At 43.4% G+C, this 20,719-nt stretch overlaps 1 protein-coding gene across 1 annotated transcript in view; it reads left to right on the forward strand.

Annotated features, from left to right (window-relative positions):
* Window positions 1–20,719, forward strand: part of LOC143147565 (uncharacterized) — a 320,816-nt gene that overhangs the window by 280,755 nt on the left and 19,342 nt on the right. The gene's annotated exons all lie outside the window — the stretch shown is intronic.

Genomic DNA, 20,719 nt, shown 5'->3' on the forward strand with positions numbered 1-20,719 from the left:
CCACGAGAATCGCGTCGGTATCTGGGCTCGTCATCCTTCCGCGTTCATCGTCCACGTCCCCCTCCATCTATGAAATTTTTCCCATTCTTCCCTCGCGATAATAGATTTCAAATATCCACGAGAAATCTATCACGGAGAGAAGTTTCGAGTCGTAGCTCTCATTGGTCTGGAGACTCACAGTTTTCGTTTCGTTAGTTAGGTTGAGGAAGTGAAAATATCTGTCTTCTAGTGTCTGTTACTATTAGAGGAGTCTTTTTAACGTCTATTACCTCGTTGTTGCGATGATGATGAGCTGTCACGTGTCTACCAGTACTAGGGAAGGTTTCACTTGAACAATTAGTTCGATGATTTGGTGGATTCCTGGTGGATCTGTAGCTTTCACGAGTGTGGAGACTTACACCTATTATCTTCTTGGAAAATGATCAACTCCTTAGTATCCATTACTACTAAAAGGTATTGCTCTTAATGTAAGTTTCGAGTCGTAGCTCTAGTAGGTCTAGAGACTCACAGTTGTCATTTTGTTAATTAGGTTGAAGAAGTGAAAATATCTGTCTTCTAGTATCTGTCACTATTAGAGGACTCTCTGTAACGTCTATAACCTTGTTATTGTGATGACCACGAGCTGTCACGTGTCTACCAATAACACACATGACAACCTCTATAATCTATCAGAAATAAAAAACACAATGATGGTATCACTTTCGACGTTTCACTTGGAACAATTAGTCCTCTCGTCGTATTCGAATGATCGAAGATAGGTTCAATATATACATATGAAAGTTCCATTCTGTAGCTTTCACGAGTGTGGAGACTTACACCTATCATCTTCTTGGAAAATGATCAACTCCTTAGTATCCATTACTACCAAAAGGTAGTATCACTCTTAATGTAAGTTTCGAGTCGTAGCTCTAGTAGGTCTAGTGATAAACAATTGTCATTTTGTTAGTTAGATTGAGGAAGTGAAAATATCTATCTTCTAGTGTCCATCACTATTAGAGGAGTCTCTTTAACGTCTATAACCTTGTTATTGCGATGATCACGAGCTGTCACGTGTCTACCAATACCAGGGGAGGTTTCACTCGGAACAATTAGTCCTCTCATCGTACTCGAATCACCGAGGATAGGCATAAGAGACCCTAGATTCCAGTGTCCAATATATACATATGCGAAGTTCCATTCCCTAGCTCTCACGGGTGTAGACTTATCATCTCGTTGAATAGAATCACCAACAAAAGTGATCAACTCTCTAGTATCCATCCCTACCAGAGGGTATCGCACTTAATGTAAGTTTCGAGTGGTAGCTCTCATAGGTCTAGAAACTCGCGCATATCACCTCGTTCGTTAGGTTCATAAATTAAAAATATCTATCCCCTAGCATCCACCACTACCAAAAAAGTCTCTAAACGAGAGTTCCACGTTCTGACGCTCATAGGTACCTAAAATTGAACACCCCTAACCTTGTTCCTTCGAAAATCGCGAGCTGTAAAAGTACTCGTCGCGGTAATTGATTTTACATCTCCGTGAGAAATACATCGCCTAATCAACTCCCTAGTACCCACCCTTATCAGAGGATATCACTCTAAATATAAGTTTCGAGTGGTAGCTCTCATAGGTCTAGAGACTCGCGCTTATCACCTCGTTTCTTAGGCTCAGGAAGTAAAAGTATCTATCCCCTAGCATTCACCACTACTAAAGAAATCTCTAAACGAGAGTTCCACGTTCTGACGCTCATAGGTACCTAAAATTGAACACTCCTAACCTTGTTCCTTCGAAGATCACCATCTGTAATAGTATCCGTCGCGGTAATTGATTTCACATGTCCGTGAGAAATACACCACCTAATCAACTCCCTAGTATTCATCCTTACCAAAAGATATCTCTCTAAATGTAAGTTTCGAGTGGTAGCTCTCATAGGTCAAGAGACTCGCGCTTATCACCACGTTCCTCAGACTCAGAAACTAAAAATATCTATCCCTTAGCATCCATCACTACCAATGGAATCCCTAAACGCGAGTTCCGCGTCCTGACGCTCATAGGTACCCAGAATTCAACACCCCTAATCTCGTTCCTTCGAAGATCACCATCAGTAATAGTATCCGTCGCGGTAATTGATTTCACGTGCCCGCGAGAGATACACCACGGCGAGAACGATGATCGTCCGCGCTTTTGGGAATATCTCGTTAAAGATTGTTGCACGAGATGAATTACACTCGTTAAGGGCGGAGAAATCGCTTTCGCCACCGTGACGGTTCGCCGCGGTGATATATTTCACGCTCACCGGCGTTTGATCAGATATGATCGACGATCTCTCCGCGCGATCGGCGTGATTAACGGGAACGATTAATAATTAAGATCCTCGAAGCGGGCTCCCTAAAAAGCCGCGGGCTTCTACTCTCTCGCGGTGTGGGCCGCCGGGAGCGGCGGGTAATGGCAATTTACGGGTCCCACGGGGCCAGATAACTTCGTATCTTCCCGGTAATCATTTATTCTCTCAATGGGCACGATATTACGAAATTGAATTAGATAAGCGGCTACATGTATCTTCTCGGCGTACGTGATCGCGAAAGAACTCCGTCCATGGTGGTGGTGGTGGTGGTGGTGGAGAGGGAGGGGGCCACACGCGCGTCATATTTTTCTCGTCGACGATTCTCTCTTTTCGGAAGTTTTAACAGAACTCGTGCCCCGATTATCACAAGCCACTCCGCCATGGGATACGTCGCGTTGAGAAACGACTGTCCTCGAGAACTTGACGCGAACAAACCTCGGAATAGTTTACCTAGAGCGAGTTAAATGACACAGGTTTTAACAATCCGTTAGAATTGTCGACACGGGTTTTAACAATCGACGATTCGAACGACACTGGAGAATTTTGGAGCATCGTGTACCAATGTCTTTCGTTTAGTTCTTTTTTTATCCTATATTTAAATTCTTGAAGAACGACTCCAAGTGTCCAAGTGTTCGAGTACGCGCGAATCTAACTTTCTGCAATGTACGTTTATTTGTGAATAATACAGCATTGCCAACATCGATAAACGTGAAATGTGCAGACTGAGCACAGTCTGTTCCCCGACAAACAGGACTTGATCTTTAGGCAAAAGTAAGAGAAAAATGTTACACAGAGGTACAGAGGTCTAAACAAATACTATACGCACGAAATATATTTTCCATCGCAACGTACATAAAATCCACCGTGTTTAACTCATCCCCTACATATTTTCCATCAGTTCTCTAACATCCTAACTCCTTCTAATACTTTAACGATTGGTCCTCTCCTATCGAATGAGCTTGCCTCTATCGCCTTTGTATACTTTCTTCTATCTACCTACAAATCCTCTCCTCGTAATTCTCAAAGAAAAAAGCACACAGGACACCCTCTACAATCTATCAAAAATTTAAAAAAACACAACGATGGTATAACTATCGACGTATCGACGAGATAAAACGAAACTATCGAAACTAGGCGCGACCTGGTCATAACCGCTCCACGGTCGCTGATGTTTCTATTAAAACTTACAAATCGATAATACCGTAGTCGCGATCACGAGACAGAGACGACCGAGAACTGTCCACCGTAGTATCACACCCCGGTAAATTGACCCCACCGTCGCTAAATACATCCGTTTGACGTTCACGGTCAGGGTGCAAGGGACGTGCAGGGATTGGACGTTTCATAAAGACCCACACTCGGTCCCGTCGCGTCGAAGCGAAAACGGAAACAACCGTGAAGCCGTGCTTTCCGTTTGAAAGGAGACGCGTCCATCGGTTCAGCCCCGTCCGCTTTCACGATTCTTAATCATCGTTGACGGATTGCGTCGATTAGTCATCTTGCCTCGTACGATTGAGAGATATTCGGCCGCCCGCGTGGCCACTGCCCCGAACGAAATCCCGCCATTTTTACAGACCACGTATCGTCCGTTCCAGGAGACACGGTAACGTCTACCTGTCCAACTGACGGCCACTTTGCTTTGCAAATAAATTAGCGAAAGGCGCGCCTTTCAATCGGGTGGGGCGGCTCGTATAAATAAACTCGATGTTTGCACAAAGGAGCCGGGTACACGGGTACATTGAAACGCGAACGGTACCGCAAGTGTCGCCGAAAGTACCCGGTCTCGTTCGATATTGGCCACGTGGGGCCGCCGGGACCCGGAGAATGTTTTGTTACCAGCGTGCGATCCGCGCCACGTGCCGGAGATTAATGTGTTTTGATTTTTAGACTTCGTATTATAGCCGACGTAAGCCTTCGCTACGCATTGTAAGGACCGTGCCCTCGCGCCACGCCACCGAAGCACAGCTACACACACCGTAATGGTTCTCGTAGCTGTATACGCCAGGAAGCACGAGAATTCGGCGCGATGCGATCGAATCGATCTCCGTTTACGTTCGGATCGTTTACAACACAACCACGAGGGATTCGTTGAAACGTGGAGAGATCGTAGACCGATCCACCTGCGAGCGATCCGAGATGTAAAATAAAGAAATCGTTTCGATGTTTCCGAAATATGGATAACTGTAATACGGATAAACGATGGGTGACTCGAGTCTAGGCCAAATGTTTCGACCGCTCGAGGTTACAAAAATTCCCTAGATTTCGGAAAAATAGAAAATCGATCAATGAGTTTCCCAACGATTGGTGTAGCATGAGTTTCTCGCGAAACCACATCCCGCGTATAACAGCATTAAAACTCTTTATGGACTCGAGTGTAGGCTAAATGTTTTGGCCGCTCGATGCTACAAAAGTTTGCAAGATTTTGTAAGATAACGCATGGAAGATGTCAAGCACAAAATCGGTCGATGATTTTCTCAGCGATCGGTAATTCGTCCCGCGTAATAACGATGATAGAGAGGCGCCTTTATAGCCTCTAGGCCAAATGTTTTGACCGCTCGAGGTTACAAAAGTTTGCAAGATTTTGTAAGGTAATGCGAGGAAGATATCAAACACAAAACTGGTCCATGTTTTCCCAGCGATCGGTAATTCATCCCGCGTAATAAGAGTGGTGTCTTTATATACTGGAGTCTAGACCAAATGTTTTGACCGCTAGTGGTGTCATTATATACTCGAGTTTAGACTAAATGTTTTAACCGATAGAGGTATCTTTATATACTCGAGTATAGGCCAAATGTTTTGAACGCTCGAGACTATACAATTTTGCAAGATTTTGTAAGATAACGCAACGAAGATATAAAGCATAAAATGTGTCGATGATTTTCCCAGCGATCGGTAATTCGTTCCACGCAAAAACAGCAATATAGACGTCTTTACAGACTCAAGTGTAGGCCAAATGTTTCGACCGCTCGAGGCTACCTAAAATTCTCCAAATTTCCCTTAACCCTCAGATAACGCGACAAAGTTGCAAAATAGAAAATCGGTCAGTGTATTTCCCATCGATTGGCAATTCCTCGTAAAACCACGTCCCGCATAATAACAGCGTTGAGACTTTTTATGGACCAAAGTCTAGGCCAAATATTTTGACCGCTCAAGGCCTAAAATTCCCAAATTTCCCCCAAATCCTCGGATAACGCGACAAACTTGCAAAATAGAAAATCGATCAGTGTATTTCCCATCGATTGGCAATTCCTCGTAAAACCACATCCCTCGTAATAACAGCGTTGAGATTCTTTATGAACCAAAGTCTAGGCCAAATATGTTGACCGCTCGAGGCAGCAAAATTTCTCAAGATCTTTCCCCAAACCCTCGAACAACGCTAGGAACAGTCGCGAAACGAAAGGGGGAAGCAGATATTCGCACCGTTTCAATTTATCTCCGGTTTTTAACGTTTCGATTTAATTGACGGCACTCGAACGACAAAGAGGTGGGGGAGGGGGAGTGGTGGGTGGGGGGGACCTCGAGTGAGGCAGAGTAGGAAGAGACGACCCGATTAATTCCTTTGTCGCCTATCTGCCGGTGGAATAACAAACCTCTTCGGCGGACGGGAGTCGAGAGGATACAAGGACGATAAAATCACGAGGGTCCACGGGACGCCCCGGATAAAAAGACTGTAAAGTGAGAGGGAGGGGTTTGGGCGACGGGGGTGCACCAGGAGAGGTCTGGGGAAAGGGTGGAGGAGGCTCTGTGGACCTCACCAGCCATCCCTTCGTTTTCCAGCATCGGCCGCGCACGTCGGCTGGAGGGAGGAATAGCAATTAAAAGTATCTGGCACAATCTTCGTTAAACTTCTTCCTCGTTCTTGGTCGAGCGGAGGGAAGGCATTATTAAAACGTGCCGTCGGCTGCAACCGCTACACCACCTCCTGCTCTCCCAGATTTCTCCCTACCATCCCTCTGTCTCTCTGCGTCCCGACGTGCAACCCCCTCGCGGGAACCGTCCTACGTTTTCGACTCTTTTGCATAGAAAATGCCGCCGTTCCGCCGAATCGGGAGTTGTAAGTATCGCTGTTCAAAGACTACCGACATCTTCTTCGAGAACGTTGAATCTCGCTGGCTCGCGCGTCCCTTTTCTTTCCTTTCCCGCTCGCTTTTCTTTTTCCCTTTTTTTCTTTTTTTACATCAGTGAGCCACCCCCTTTTACATGTAAATTCCTCGCGGATTCTCGCGAACGTTACACATCGCGATTGCCAACCTGGGTTTTCGATCATTTCGCGCGTATCTCTTCAATGATGTTTAAATCGTATCCTTGCGCGATGATGATAATGGGATCGGTATCAGAGAAATATACGCGTGAAATTTCATTCAAATTATAGAAGTAGTAGTTACTACGACACTATAGTTTACCAGCGATAGTGCATAGAAGAATACAAAGTCGAGATAAAGAAATATACAGCAATATAATTTAGTATGAACAACGACAGTACGCTCTTCGTGACTCAGGTTGGAAAGAAAAACACAAAAAGAAACTAGCCAAACTGTTGACTGCCTAGCGAACCCTTTAGCATCAATGTGAAGACAGTCCTTAAAATTAACATCGATCGTTCACCAACAACATCCAGCACTCTTTGGATAATTACATTCGCTCTCGCGTCAATTACATCGGATAATTACAATTTGGATGATTACGTTCGCTTCGATGGAATAAATCTTGAGTTTCTTTCTTCGTTTTTCATTCGAGTGTCTCTGATTTACACCGATAACCGAGACACCGGAACGATGGTAGTATCGAACCTCCGTGAAGTCGTGTAACCGTACAGAGACGCAACAAATTTCTCCGTGTTCGCGTCTCCGTGAAAATATCAAGTACACGTTTCTCGTATCATGTTCTTCGCGAGCAGGATACCTACGTTGCAAAACGGATTCGACGTAAACGCGGTCGAATTAATCGGCGAGCGTATCGAGAAAAACGAGCACGATGCGAACCGAGCCGGTGGAAGGAACAAAAGTAACCGATAAACATCGTTAATGGGTAGTCGGTAATTGGGTGGAATCTGGGTTACACGTGGTGTCCCGATTATCACCGGTCGATTTCAATTTCGCGATATTTTTATAACGTCGAACCGATTGGCCTGAAACTTTACGTTCGTTGTCTAGACGTATGGGAAATTAATCGTGGAAAAGTACACGGTGAAAGCACGCGTGTAAATTATTCAGGAATTTTACGAAAAATCGCGATCTTCGACGCTAACGATTCGGGAACTTGGTGATTATTTGCCTGGAAATTATCCTCTGCTACGAGACGTATTTTTATCTCGGTGGATAGATTAATAAACAAAATGGAGCACATGGAGCTTGGAAAATCTATGATAAGTTGAACAATTGCCAATGCATTGAAAACGTGTCTGTTTTCGGTAAAAAGGCGCGATTGGGACATTTTTCTTTGATAATGATAACGACGAAGCTGTTACCGCGAATTGGAGCGATATCGCGATACGTTGACTGGCTATTTGTGACATCAATTTGAAGATCTTGACTCGATTGATATTTGGTTTAGACAAGATGGTGCTCCTTGCCGTACAGCGAACGAAACAATGCCACTTTTGCGAACAAGATTTCCACAATGCGTAATTTCTCCAAGAGGCGATGTCAATTGATCACCAAGATTATGAGATTTAATACCTTTGGACTTTTTTCTTTGATATCGAATCAAAGATAAAGTTTGCGACAATTCAGAGACAATTCCAGAGCCAAAAAACAACATCGAACGCCTTCATTGGTGAAACTGATCCCAGTTTGCGCGAAAAATTTCTTTAAAAGATCAGTGATCTGTAAAAAAACTCCAAAGCAACTATTCGAAAGATATCTTATCCCATTATTAACTCCCGAGTCTGTACTTTCAACCGAAAGAAAAACCATCACGATCACCCAAACGGTTCAAGTTTCGTTCGAAAAGTAAATCGACCGGTGACGATCGGGACACCCTTCGTCTTCGTTTGGCTTTCACGGCAAATAGAAAAAATAGATCCAGAGACTATTCGAAACTATTCGAAAGATATCTTATCCCATTATTAACTCCCAAGTTTGTACTTTCAATCAAAATAAAAACCATCACGATTACCCAAACGGTTCAAGTTTTGTTCGAAAAGTAAATCGACCGGTGACGATCGGGACACCCTTCGTCTCCGTTTGGCTTTCACGGCAAATAGAAAAAATAGATCCAGAGACTATTCGAAACTATTCGAAAGATATCTTATCCCATTATTAACTCCCGAGTCTGTACTTTCAACCAAAAGAAAAACCATCACGATCGCCCAAACGGTTCAAGTTTCGTTCGAAAAGTAAATCGACCGGTGACGATCGGGACACCCTTCGTCTCCGTTTGGCTTTCACGGCAAATAGAAAAAATAGATCCAGAGACTATTCGAAACTATTCGAAAGATATCTTATCCCATTATTAACTCCCAAATCTGTACTTTCAATCAAAATAAAAACCATCACAATTACCCAAACGGTTCAAGTTTCGTTCGAAAAGTAAATCGACCGGTGACGATCGGGACACCCTTCGTCTCCGTTTGGCTTTCACGGCAAATAGAAAAAATAGATCCAGAGACTATTCGAAACTATTCGAAAGATATCTTATCCCATTATTAACTCCCGAGTCTGTACTTTCAATCAAAATAAAAACCATCACGATCACCCAAACGGTTCAAGTTTCGTTCGAAAAGTAAATCGACCGGTGACGATCGGGACACCCTTAGTCCCCGTTTGGCTTTCACGGCAAATAGAAAAAATAGATCCAGAGACTATTCGAAACTATTCGAAAGATATCTTATCCCATTATTAACTCCCGAGTCTGTACTTTCAATCAAAATAAAAACCATCACGATCACCCAAACGGTTCAAGTTTCGTTCGAAGAGTAAATCGACCGGTGACGATCGGGACACCCTTAGTCCCCGTTTGGCTTTCGCGGCAAATAGAAACCGTCTGTAGTCAACGTTCGTTGTCTCCCCGCGTTGGTGAAACGTCACGAGCGGAAGCCCCCGGTTTATCGTGAATTTCGAGAATGGTAATACGGAAGCCCCGTGAACAGACAGAGGGAGAAAAGGAAGACGTTCGCGGTAGTCGTCGGGCGCGGTGAAGCCGAGAGGTTCGTGAAAGGTAAGAAAGGGAGAAGTTCTCAGGGTCTCTCCGAGTAATCCTGCTGCCGGCGCGGAGGTCGAGGAATATAGGATGAAAATACCTGGAGTTAGAGAGGTCTTACTCGTCTCACCCTCTTTCCGTACCCAACACCCACCCCTCGTGTGTCTCTTTCCGTCGAAGCTTTCCTCGTCTTCCCGCCAGACCCCAAAGAAGACAGAAGTCGTCATATAATTCCGCGACTAATGCTCGTCCCTGTTAATACCCATCCAGAGGGACGATTATTCGCTTACACGACGCGATAATACGAAATAGCTGCGTTCGTTTCTTCATATTCTCGAAATTTGTCCTTTACGATCGTTCGTTTCACGGATCAGCTTCTCAAGCTTTCGTAGACACCGAAACGTCGACTCTGAGTTTCAGGTGGTCTATGCTCTTTCCGAAACCGAGTTTTCGCGGTTTAATTTCAACGAGGTGGGGTAGAGAGGGTCGATCGACCATGTTAAAGGACCGGTACCGATGAAATCACCGGTTCTCGCTCGGGTACTATCCGACGAAACTTTATATCGTTACTCGGAAACGTCACCGACGAGCACCATTATGTCACAGTTGTTGAGAACGGCTCCCACGTTTACGATTGGTAATTGCGCGAGAGCTGACGCGGTATCGCGCGATTATTCCGTCGGTGGTGCTCCGAAACTCACCGTGGAACTTTTCTACGGGGTATTATTTCGATCGTGTTTTAACGCTCTCGTTTGTACGTTAGGATGTGACGTACTTGAGTGAGTAAGAAGAAAGAGATCTTAAGTAACGAAAATCGATTTTATCGCCTGACGTTTATTTTACGTTACTTAACGTTTCCGTTGCGAGGACCACCGAGCACTCCGATAAGATACAAAACTCGAACATTGGGATCATCGATAACCGAAAACCATGCGTATAAACCACAGTCTGCTGAATAAAAATTCATTCGTTGTGCCATTTTTAAAGATAATCACGTTGATATATTCTCTACGGAGACATTCGCTAAATGTAACTTTTGTCAATTATCTCGTATTTCCACCGAGTGAGGAATAAGTCAAGCTACCATCGTTTTAATAGTTCTTTACGCGAGTCGCGAGTTAAAGCTCGCGAGTTAAAGACACGAGTTTTCAATATAAAATTAACTTTTGTTATTTACAAACGTTTTATATGATGAGTCGAAATCTAAATAGAGAAATTAGTTTAGAAGTGTGGATTGAAGATTGTCAACACAAGACCATTATATCTATAAAAATATCTATAAAAATTACACGAGCGGAAAGGACCTTAAACTATATTATTTGTTCGTGATCCGATACGATCCTGTGACACCATCGCGTGTCGACAAGAGTGGAAAGTTTTTTATTTTCAGACATTTTTATTTCTATGGTTTTTGTTGTTGTTAGATATGGAGGTGTATTTTGGGGACGTTGTTGTTAGATATGGAGGTGTATTTTGGGGACGTTGTTGTTAGATATGGAGATGTATTTTGGGGACGTTGTTGTTAGATATGGAGGTGTATTTTGGGGAAGTTGTTGTTAGATATGGAGGTGTATTTTGGGGACGTTGTTGTTAGATATGGAGGTGTATTTTGAAAACGTTGTTGTTAGATATGGAGGTGTATTTTGGGCAATTCGAGATGCTTGTGTTTATACTTAAGATCGTGTTCAAGATGATCATTATGTTAAGATTACGTTTAAGGTGTTTATGTTTCCGATTTTCCGTGCTCGCGTAAAATTGGCAGGAAGGTTTGTAAGTTTGCACTTACGAGCGATTGTTTCTTGGTAGATTCCTTAAGCAGAGAAGTAAATGTCCCAGACTATTAGAGTATTATAGTACTCGTCGAGAGGAACAAAGAAAGTAAATCAACGTAAGTCTTTCTGTTGGAACAAACGATATAATTGCGACATCTTTGCTTTACTGTTTATAGTATTTAGGTATGTAAAACAAATATGTGTGTGCACGTATGTGTGCAAGCTAGTTTGCCATTTTGTCGGTTTGAGTAGTTTTATCAGTAGGTCACTTCTTCTGTGTTGCAAATCGGGTGAATATCTGCTTAAGAATATAAAAATAGAAGATAAGTGAATGGCAATAAACGATTGATAAATTATTTAAAACGTAACACTTACGATCGACCTTTTCGATATAAAATTAACTTTTGTTATTTACAAACGTTCGATATGATGAGTCGAAATCTAAATAGAGGAATTAGTTTGGAAGTGTCGATTGAAGATTGTGGACACAAAACAATTATATCTATAAAAATTACTTCGTAGAGGCAAATATAACCCAAATCTTCGTTATCTATCGAGTATCGAGGGTGACAAATGTTATTCTCGAGTTATTAAGAAAGAATTTCTCTTGCGACCCCGCTTAGAAGAAATAGTCTACCCATTTCTGATACAAGGCACAGAAAAAATATTCGAAAACGTATACCGGCCCCTAATTTACTACAAGGTTCTACGATTGACCTTTTCAATATAAAATTAACTTCAATTATTTACAAACGTTCGATATGGTGAGTCAAAATCTAAATAGAGGAATTAGTTTAGAAGTGTCGATTCAAAATTGTCGACACGAAACCACTAATATCTATAAAAATTACTTCGTAGAGATAAATATAACCCAAATCTTTCTTATCCATTGAGTATCGAGTGTGACAAATGTTATTCTCGAGTTATTAAGAAAGAATTTCTCTTGCGAGCCCGCTTAGTAGAAATACTCCACCCGTTCCTGATACAAGGCACAGAAAAAGAAAACACATCGAACCTCTACTACGACAAGAAAGATTTGTGTCATCGACAAAGTAATCTTCGTCGATTGAGTGACCTCGTGTCGACAACCTTGAACCGATCTACTCTCGACAAATTCCTGCCCACATTCGATCCATTAAAAAGAGACTCACGGTATAGACAATTCCTAAATAACAAAAGTTCCTTTTCCACCGAGAAGATCGATCTCAATTGCACAGCGAGACACTGACCGATGAAAAATCTATCGGTACCAACCTGTAAATATCCTGTAAATCTACTCCTCCTTGAAATGGATCCGCGAGTTCGAACTCGGGGCCCCCGGACGCGAATATAAATTAATTAACGGTCTAACGACACGATCGGACGCATCGTCGGGCACTCGAGACGGAGAGAACGAAATACCTCGAAGAGGGTGGGTCCGTTGACTCGAGGGGGGATTGGTTAGCGGAAGAACGAGAAAGAATTCGTCACGATCTCGTCTGCGCTTGCTTTGTCCCCTGCTTTGATTTCTTCTGTTCGGTGCTCCATGGCCGAGAGAGCAACAGAGAGAGAGCGAAAGAAAGAGAGAGATAGAGATAGACAGAGAGAGCAAAAGGCCCGAGAGACCGAGAGGGAGGGACAGGGAGAGGGACTGGGAGAGGAGACACGAAATGGAGAGACACAGACATAAAGAGAAAGAGGCTTTAGCTGGTTCGGTACCGGGAGAGTGAACGATATTTACATGCGATTTGCATACTAGTTGATCCCTATTGCTTCCATCTCCAACGAGCCAGCAGGGGCGGCGGACCTACACCCGAACCCTCCGTCATGCCGCGCCCTCGTCCTCCTCCTCCTCCTCCTCCTCCTCCTCCTCCTCCTCCTCCTCCTCCGCAACCACCATCACCACCACCACCACCTCCACCTCCTCAGTTTCCTCTCGTTTCACGATTCCACGAGTTTTCATCTCTATCTGCCGCCACCACCTCCCGTTACGAGAGTATCTCTCCTAGCCGTAGAGGAAGAACGTAGACGTTCGCACGTTGTCGTGGTGGCGCGTAAGCGAAACCCTTGGCGCTAAAGCGAACCGGAGCCGGGGCATTCGACGTTCTTCGAATCCTCCCGCTCGTTATCATCGTGCGCCTTAATGAAGTGCCCTCTTTCACCCCCTCCTGAGTCCCCATCGCCTGTTCGCCGCCCGCCTCTCACGTGCTCGTTCGTTTGTAAATACCCGGGAAATTTACGCTCCCGTGGCGAACCGCCCTCGCGGATTTACTTTCCTGCTCCACCCGAGCATTCTGCTCTCGTTGCGAGAGGACGAAAAAAATAGAAAAAATAACAGAACCCACTTCTACCTTTCGAGTTATCGAGGCTGTACAACCTCGAGAGGATCGCGAGGTTGCACAACGCGATGCAACGACGATACCACCGAACGTTATCTCGATAAACGAACCGCGAAGGAGCCGAACGAATCCTCGTCTCCCACGAAAGAAAGCAGCTGGCAAGCTGTTCTCTAGCTGGCTGAGATCCCCGAGGATTAAACGTGGCTGGCGAGGCGGCGTAATCGGGTCATATAAATGTGGCTGGCTAATTGCAGATAGTCGGTTTCACGGACGGGCGAGCGTTAAGGGGCCCGTGGAAAGGTAAAAGACACCGTTGCTCGGGGGTGATCTCGCGTCTCCCTGACGAACGAAGAAAAGCTAGGGGAAGGAGAGAGCGTGGAGAGGTGTGGCGTTGCTGGTTTCCTATCTCGTTGGCAAATGGGACGTCCGAATTAGCCCGGGTGGATAATCGAGTCGTAACGAGGGTAAAACCTCGCGCGACACGCGGAGTCCAAGATCGAGGCCTGGTTTCCTCTTCCTGGCGAGGATCCGGGATACGAGAAACGTTCGTGAATACGGCGAAAGGTAGAGAAAACGTTGTTGTATTTTCAGAAGCGAGGCGGATCGGTACACCCCGTGTGTACACGCGAGATCGTGTTCGACGTCGACGTACCGGGACGAGGTTTTCCTTCGCGGCTTAATTAAACGTACGCGAGAAAAGAAACGAAGGGGGGGGGGCCGTAATCGAGGAGGTGGGGAGCGGTTCTAACCACGATTCCATCCGTACGGTGTAGAATTTTTCGTTCTGTCGCGCGGCAGTGGGAGTGTACAGGTGGCCGTTGGGGTGTGGGTGGGGGTGGCGGGGGAGTGTACGCGAGGGAATCTTTTAAGAAAACCGAGCACGGGTCCATCCAGGAGCGGAGAACCGATTGATATCTGGTTGCGCGCGGTGCCACGTGAGCTCCACCGAAGCACGCCGTCTAATTAACTCCGTGACTGGCTGACCCCACGCGACCCTGAGCCTCGTTGCATGCCTCGACGGGCGGCCGTGTGCCGTGCACATGCACGCCACCCGTCTACGTGCACACGTGTTGCATCGGCTCGCACACCTAACGGGCCCGCCGTTCCGTCGTAGATAGAGACATCATCGTGCCACCGACCCGCTCTACACGTTAACCTTATACGGTCCTACGGACGCTGAGGATGGACCCTCTTCTTCCTCCAGCGGTGAACCGCTGCACGAACACCGAGCGCCGTGCCACGAACTTCTCGAGGAGCCGCGCGCATCGAACGGCCACGAAACCACCGACACGACGATCCTCGTACCGGCGGGCCCCAGCTCGCGCGGAATGCGGCGAAAACCGATCGTTTCTTTTTCCAGGGACACACCACCACCATCGTTGGCAGTCCGTCGCCAACGGGTCCCCGTGCAGCGTTTTATCGCGACGATACCGACCGTTCGAACGTTCAACGACGATTCACGGGCAACGGTGAAAATTAATCGTCGCGTTCGCCACGAGCGAAACGAACCAACGAACCAACGAACCAACGAACGAACGAACCGGCACGACCACGGGCCCCTCGCGCGCGCCGGCCTCTTTCGCACGCTCCCCGTGCAAACGAAGAGATAGACGTGCCGCTCGGGAGCGCGAGCGCGAGACCGATACCCCCTCGGTGTTTCGTTAATTAAAACGAACGAACGAAGCCGGATAGTTAATTTTATGCGAGCGCCGGCGAATCGGGCCCGGCGTGCATGGCTTTCCCATTACCGCGCCCACCTACTCGAACCCTACCGGTGTCGATTGGTCATTGGTGTCACAAGCGATCATGCTGTCCACCGACACCGTCATCGTTCGATGTACCAGACTCTCGGCCAACGAAACTGGTCATTTTTCGTGCAATCTTTCGCACCTGGTGATGACCGTACGTTGTTAACGATTGCGTTTTTAATAAATGGGAGCAATACTGAGCAATACTGAGCAATACTGAGCAATACTGAGCAATACTGAGCAATACTGAGCAATACTGAGCAATACTGAAAGTCGCTCGGGGAATATACTAAACTTTCAGTTGGAGCTCTCGTGATACTCGAATCGTCGATATGTATGCGCTATGGAGCGATGAAAAGTAATTTATGTTGTTTTCGTATAATTGATATTTATCGTTATAGTTTATTCAGGGCGTGGACGCTTTCTTTGTAACGGATCGCAACCGAAAGCTCTTTCTCTTTCTACATGTATCTAATAATAAACTCGAGACGATTTGCATACGTGGCACAAATATCGTGCCTGCGTTATTGATCGTCGACCTTGATAAATGGCGACCGTGTTATTGGTTTGGTTCTTCCACACGCTTTGGATGTAGATTTGTTTCATTTGTTCGTTTTGGTATACGAAAGAATAGTGTGTAGGATCATCGGTGGACGATATCTATTTTGAGGGATTATGTTCCAAACTTGGTCTTGAAGAATTATTGATAGAAACTGTATCAGTGTGAATAACTTCGCTATAAAGAGGGTCATTAAGTTTTTAATGTAAAATAAAGTGTCTCATGGGCAACTATAAGCTAAACATTGATCGACTATAGGTAGAAATTTAAAATGAGTCAGTATAGAAGAATAGTCAATAATCGATAGAGGATTACCACGAAGATACATGACTTGAATTTTGAAGTAGAAACTCTATGAATGTGAATAACTTCATCATAAAGAGTTCACAAAGTTCTTAATGTAAAATAAAGTGTCTGAATAATCGAAGTAATTGAAACAAGAAACAATTTCAAGGCAAGTAACAACATCGTTTGAAACTTCATGGGTGACAATAGGCCAAACATTGATCGACTGTAGATAGAAGCTTAAAATTAGTTAATATAAAAGAATAGTCAACAATCGATAGAGAATTACCACAAAGATACATGACTTGAATTTTGAAGTAGAAACTCCTTCAATGCGAATAACTTTATCATAAAGAGTTCACAAAGTTCTTAATGTAAAATAAAGGGTCTGAATAATCGAAGTAATTGAAACAAGAAACAATTTCAAGGCAAGTAACAACATCGTTTGAAACTTCATGGGTGACAATAGGCCAAACATTGATCGACTGTAGATAGAAGCTTAAAATTAGTTAATATAAAAGAATAGTCAACAACCTACTGAGTATTACCGCGAAGATACACGAATTTTTATCCTCCTCGATAAAAGTTCCCTAATCTACCTCGTTTGTGAGCTGTCGTATTTCCCGTATACCGTTACAAACCTATTGGGTCGTTCTCAAAGTCATTTCGTTTTTTTTTTCGGTGAAAACGAAACACGATTCTTCTAGAGTGTACAAACATTTTACCAAATTACATATTCTCCATTTTGGAAAACGAAATCACTTTCCGAACAATACAAAACTTTTAACGAATGCTTAGGTAGGAAGAGAGATCCAAGAAGAACGCAACTTGAATTTCACGAGAATCTAATGGAAAAGATACACGAAACGTTTGCTTTTATTTCCCAAGGAACAATGTCCGGATAATCGAGGCCCCCGTCGTTGTTTGATAACGCGTAATTATCCTCGAGAGTCATCCGGAGGGGACGAAATAAATATAATTGCTCCCGGTTTGAAATTCTTGAAAGGGTCGCGACGTCGTAGACGGCCGATTCGTTCCCGCTCGAGCCGGGAAAACGCGCGCAAAGCGGCATTTAATGTGCCCGGCTTGTACAGTGATACACTGTTTATTGCCAACAGCCCCGCGGAATTCTGAACAGCCGCGACGATACGCCGAACACGCCATTTTGTTTCATCGCCACCCCCAATTGCGCGCGTAATGGCGGATAAATCTCGATGAACGTCAAAAAACTAAACAACGGGTTCGAGTTTAATGGAAATAAATTCGAGCCGGGATTCCCGCTGTTGCGACCGTGTTTCAAATTGTCCGTTAACGACCTCGCGATTAAAAAACTGGCGCGAATTTTAAATCTACTTAACCTTAAAACTACCGAATGGGTCAATTCGATTTGTTTCGAACTTCTTTTTATTGGATTGTTCGGCAAGTCATTTTATTTTTATTTTTTTGGTGAAAATGGAACACGATTTTTTTAGAGTGTATAAACAGTTTATTAAATTATATATTTTTCAGTTTGGAAAACGAAATGCTAATTGCTAATCGAGCTAATTGCTCGATTATTAACTGTGTCTTTGGCTACGATATTCGTGGAGAATTATCGAAATAGACAACTAACGCTTCGTAAATTAATTTTCCTTTTTCCTGTATAATTTCAGAGATACGTACGTGATCCCATAGAAATGGTAGTGCATTCATCTTTGATAATTCTAGCGTCAAGATTATAATAGTTTTCAAAACATCTGAAAATACACAATTATCTTAATTTCTACCATTATTTCCAAAAGTAACCGATTCTCCAAATAAAATGTGAACCTATAATAGGCTTCTCAATAAGTTTTGTCGTTAGATAAGAAATGGAATATACTATATGTAAAGTTTCACGTAGATGTATCGACTCTTTCGTATATTTACAGTTGTTCAAAGTTTAAGTGCCACGGTATTTTTTTTACAATGGAAAAACTGACAAAATTTTACTATGTTTTTTACAATGGAAAAACCGACAAAATTTTACCATTTTTTTTTACAATGGAAAAACCGACAGTATTTTTTTTACAATGGAAAAACCGACAATATTTTTTTTACAATGGAAAAACCAACAGTATTTTTTTTACAATAGAAAACCTGACAATATTTTTTTTACAATAGAAAACCTGACAATATTTTTTTTACAATGGAAAAATCAATAAAATTTTACAATTTTTTTTACAATAGAAAAACCGACAGTATTTTTTTTACAATGGAAAAACCGACAATATTTTTTTACAATGAAAAAACGGACAAAACTTATCGAACAACCTGGTAAATGATACACAAATCGCTGTTAGAGACAGATCTCGCCCAATGACGTTTCGAAAACATGTGGATCATGTGGATCGAGGTCCCGCGGAAAGTGGAACCGCAACGCGAAAAAGTTGATCGTTTCGCGCAAAACTCGAGAGAAGGGGACCGTAACGGTTCGCGGGTATCGGGTGTTCGTATTTTCCGTAGGAATAAAAATTTAGTTAGCCGCTAGACCGAGCGATTTGAAAATTCCGATCGGTCGGCCGCGGCGAGGGAAGCGCGCGGTCTGCAGCCGCAGGGAGCGGGGCGGATCCAGCGTGGAAAACAGGGTGTGGCGCGTGAGAGCTGGCTCACCTGAAACAACACAACGTTTTCAGATCGCTGATCCCATAAGCGTTCACGTTTGATCCCTCTGTTGTTTTGCGAACGCATTCGCCTGCCTCCCGGTTAATTCGCGAAAAGCTATAACCGCGTTCTTCGACTCGGCTGGAACCGAGCCTCGAGCCCGAGTTCTTGACCACCCTCTGTCTCTCTCTCTCTCTTTATCTCGATACGATGAAAGTCGACGCGAAGTGAAAACAAAAACCTTAACCACCCCTTGTAAACGAAAAACCGAGTGACTCGAGAGAGATTTGATACGGATCGTATTTAACCGTAGGGAAAGTTTCTCAGCTTGTATCGTACATACCAATTACTAGAAAAATAGGTGACGTCAAAAGTAACTAGTCAGTAAATTAGCTCCATTTCTTATCTAACGACAAAACTTATTGAGATGTCTATTATAGGTTCACATTTTATTTCGAGAATCGGTTACTTTTGGAAATTATGGTAGAAATTAAGATAATTGTGTATTTTCAGATGTTCGAGGATATTGAATCGTATCGAGTATCTTTGTAAAATTATTATAATCTTGACGTTAGAATTATCAAAGATGAATGTATTACCATTTGTATGGGATCACATAGGTATCTACGAAATTAGACGGGGAAAAGGGAAATCGTTTTGTAGTAATTATTGGGAAAATAGGTGACGCTAACGTAGAAAATCATTTTGTACTAATTATTGGGAAAATGGGTGACGCTAAGGTAGAAAATCATTTTGTACTAATTATTGGGAAAATAGGTGACACTAACATAGAAAATCATTTTGTACTAATTATTGGGAAAATAGGCGACATTATCGTAGGAAATCATTTTGTACTAATTACTGGAAAAATAGGTGAGACTGAGGTGAGAAATTATTTTACATTGGTAACTGGAAAAATAGTTGACACTGGGAAATTATTTTGCACTAATTACTGGGAAAGTAAGCAACGCTAATATAAGAAATTATTTTATATACATTGCTGAAAAAATAGGTGACACTAACGTAGGAAATTATTTTGCTTCAACTACTGAAAGAATAGACAACACGAATTCTAGGTATCAATAATTTGTAAAGGTGGAACAATCTCTGTAGTTCGAATTACAATATAAAATACTACATTTCGAAAGACAGTTTACTCCAAAAGCTATCAAAGACTAAACAAATCAAAATCCGAACTCGCATTTACACCCCGGACAGATTCACCATATTTACACTCGATAGAGTGATAAATCTGTTCAACAATCTATCAAGCCCCCTATTTATTTATTTTCTCTTAAACAAAATATTAACCCTTTACACTCAAAGAAGCTTTTCTGCTACCAGAAACTACCACCTCGATAAAATCCATCGAATCCTACAATTAATCTAAACCGAAACATTTTCATTCCAACATTTCATACACATATATTTACATCCTACAAGAAACTGTTAATTGAATTTCAATTTCAATTCCAAACCACAATGATTCTCCAAATTGAAGAAAGCACAATGCTTGAAGCACATCGATGATCGCCTCTCGAAGTAGAAAATATTAAGCTTTTAGAATAATACAAATGACAAACTACCGGAATAGAATCTCGGAATCGATTCGTTCGAAAAAATCGATTTCGCCCCTCGGAGAGAACGAAATTCCCTCGACGACAAAAGACGGCGTTATTTTTTTCAATTGCGCTTTTTAGCCGGTGGCCACGGGGAATTTTTCAAAGGGGGCGGAGGGGGGGACGCGAAGGGAGCGAAAAGAAAGCCGACGTGGGGTGAGACTCGTCAAGTCATGCAGAATAGTAGAGATATATCGTGGCGTAATATGCAAAGCGGATCGGATGTACCCGGCGGGGGGTGAAAGCGGGAGCCAAGGGGTGATTAGCGGGACAAAAGCTGGCGCCGCTACAAGTGGAACCAAATTGGTAGAAAATTGATAATCAACCGCC

Source organism: Ptiloglossa arizonensis, chromosome 1 (assembly GCF_051014685.1).
Source record: "Ptiloglossa arizonensis isolate GNS036 chromosome 1, iyPtiAriz1_principal, whole genome shotgun sequence".
Classification (NCBI taxonomy): domain Eukaryota; kingdom Metazoa; phylum Arthropoda; class Insecta; order Hymenoptera; family Colletidae; genus Ptiloglossa; species Ptiloglossa arizonensis.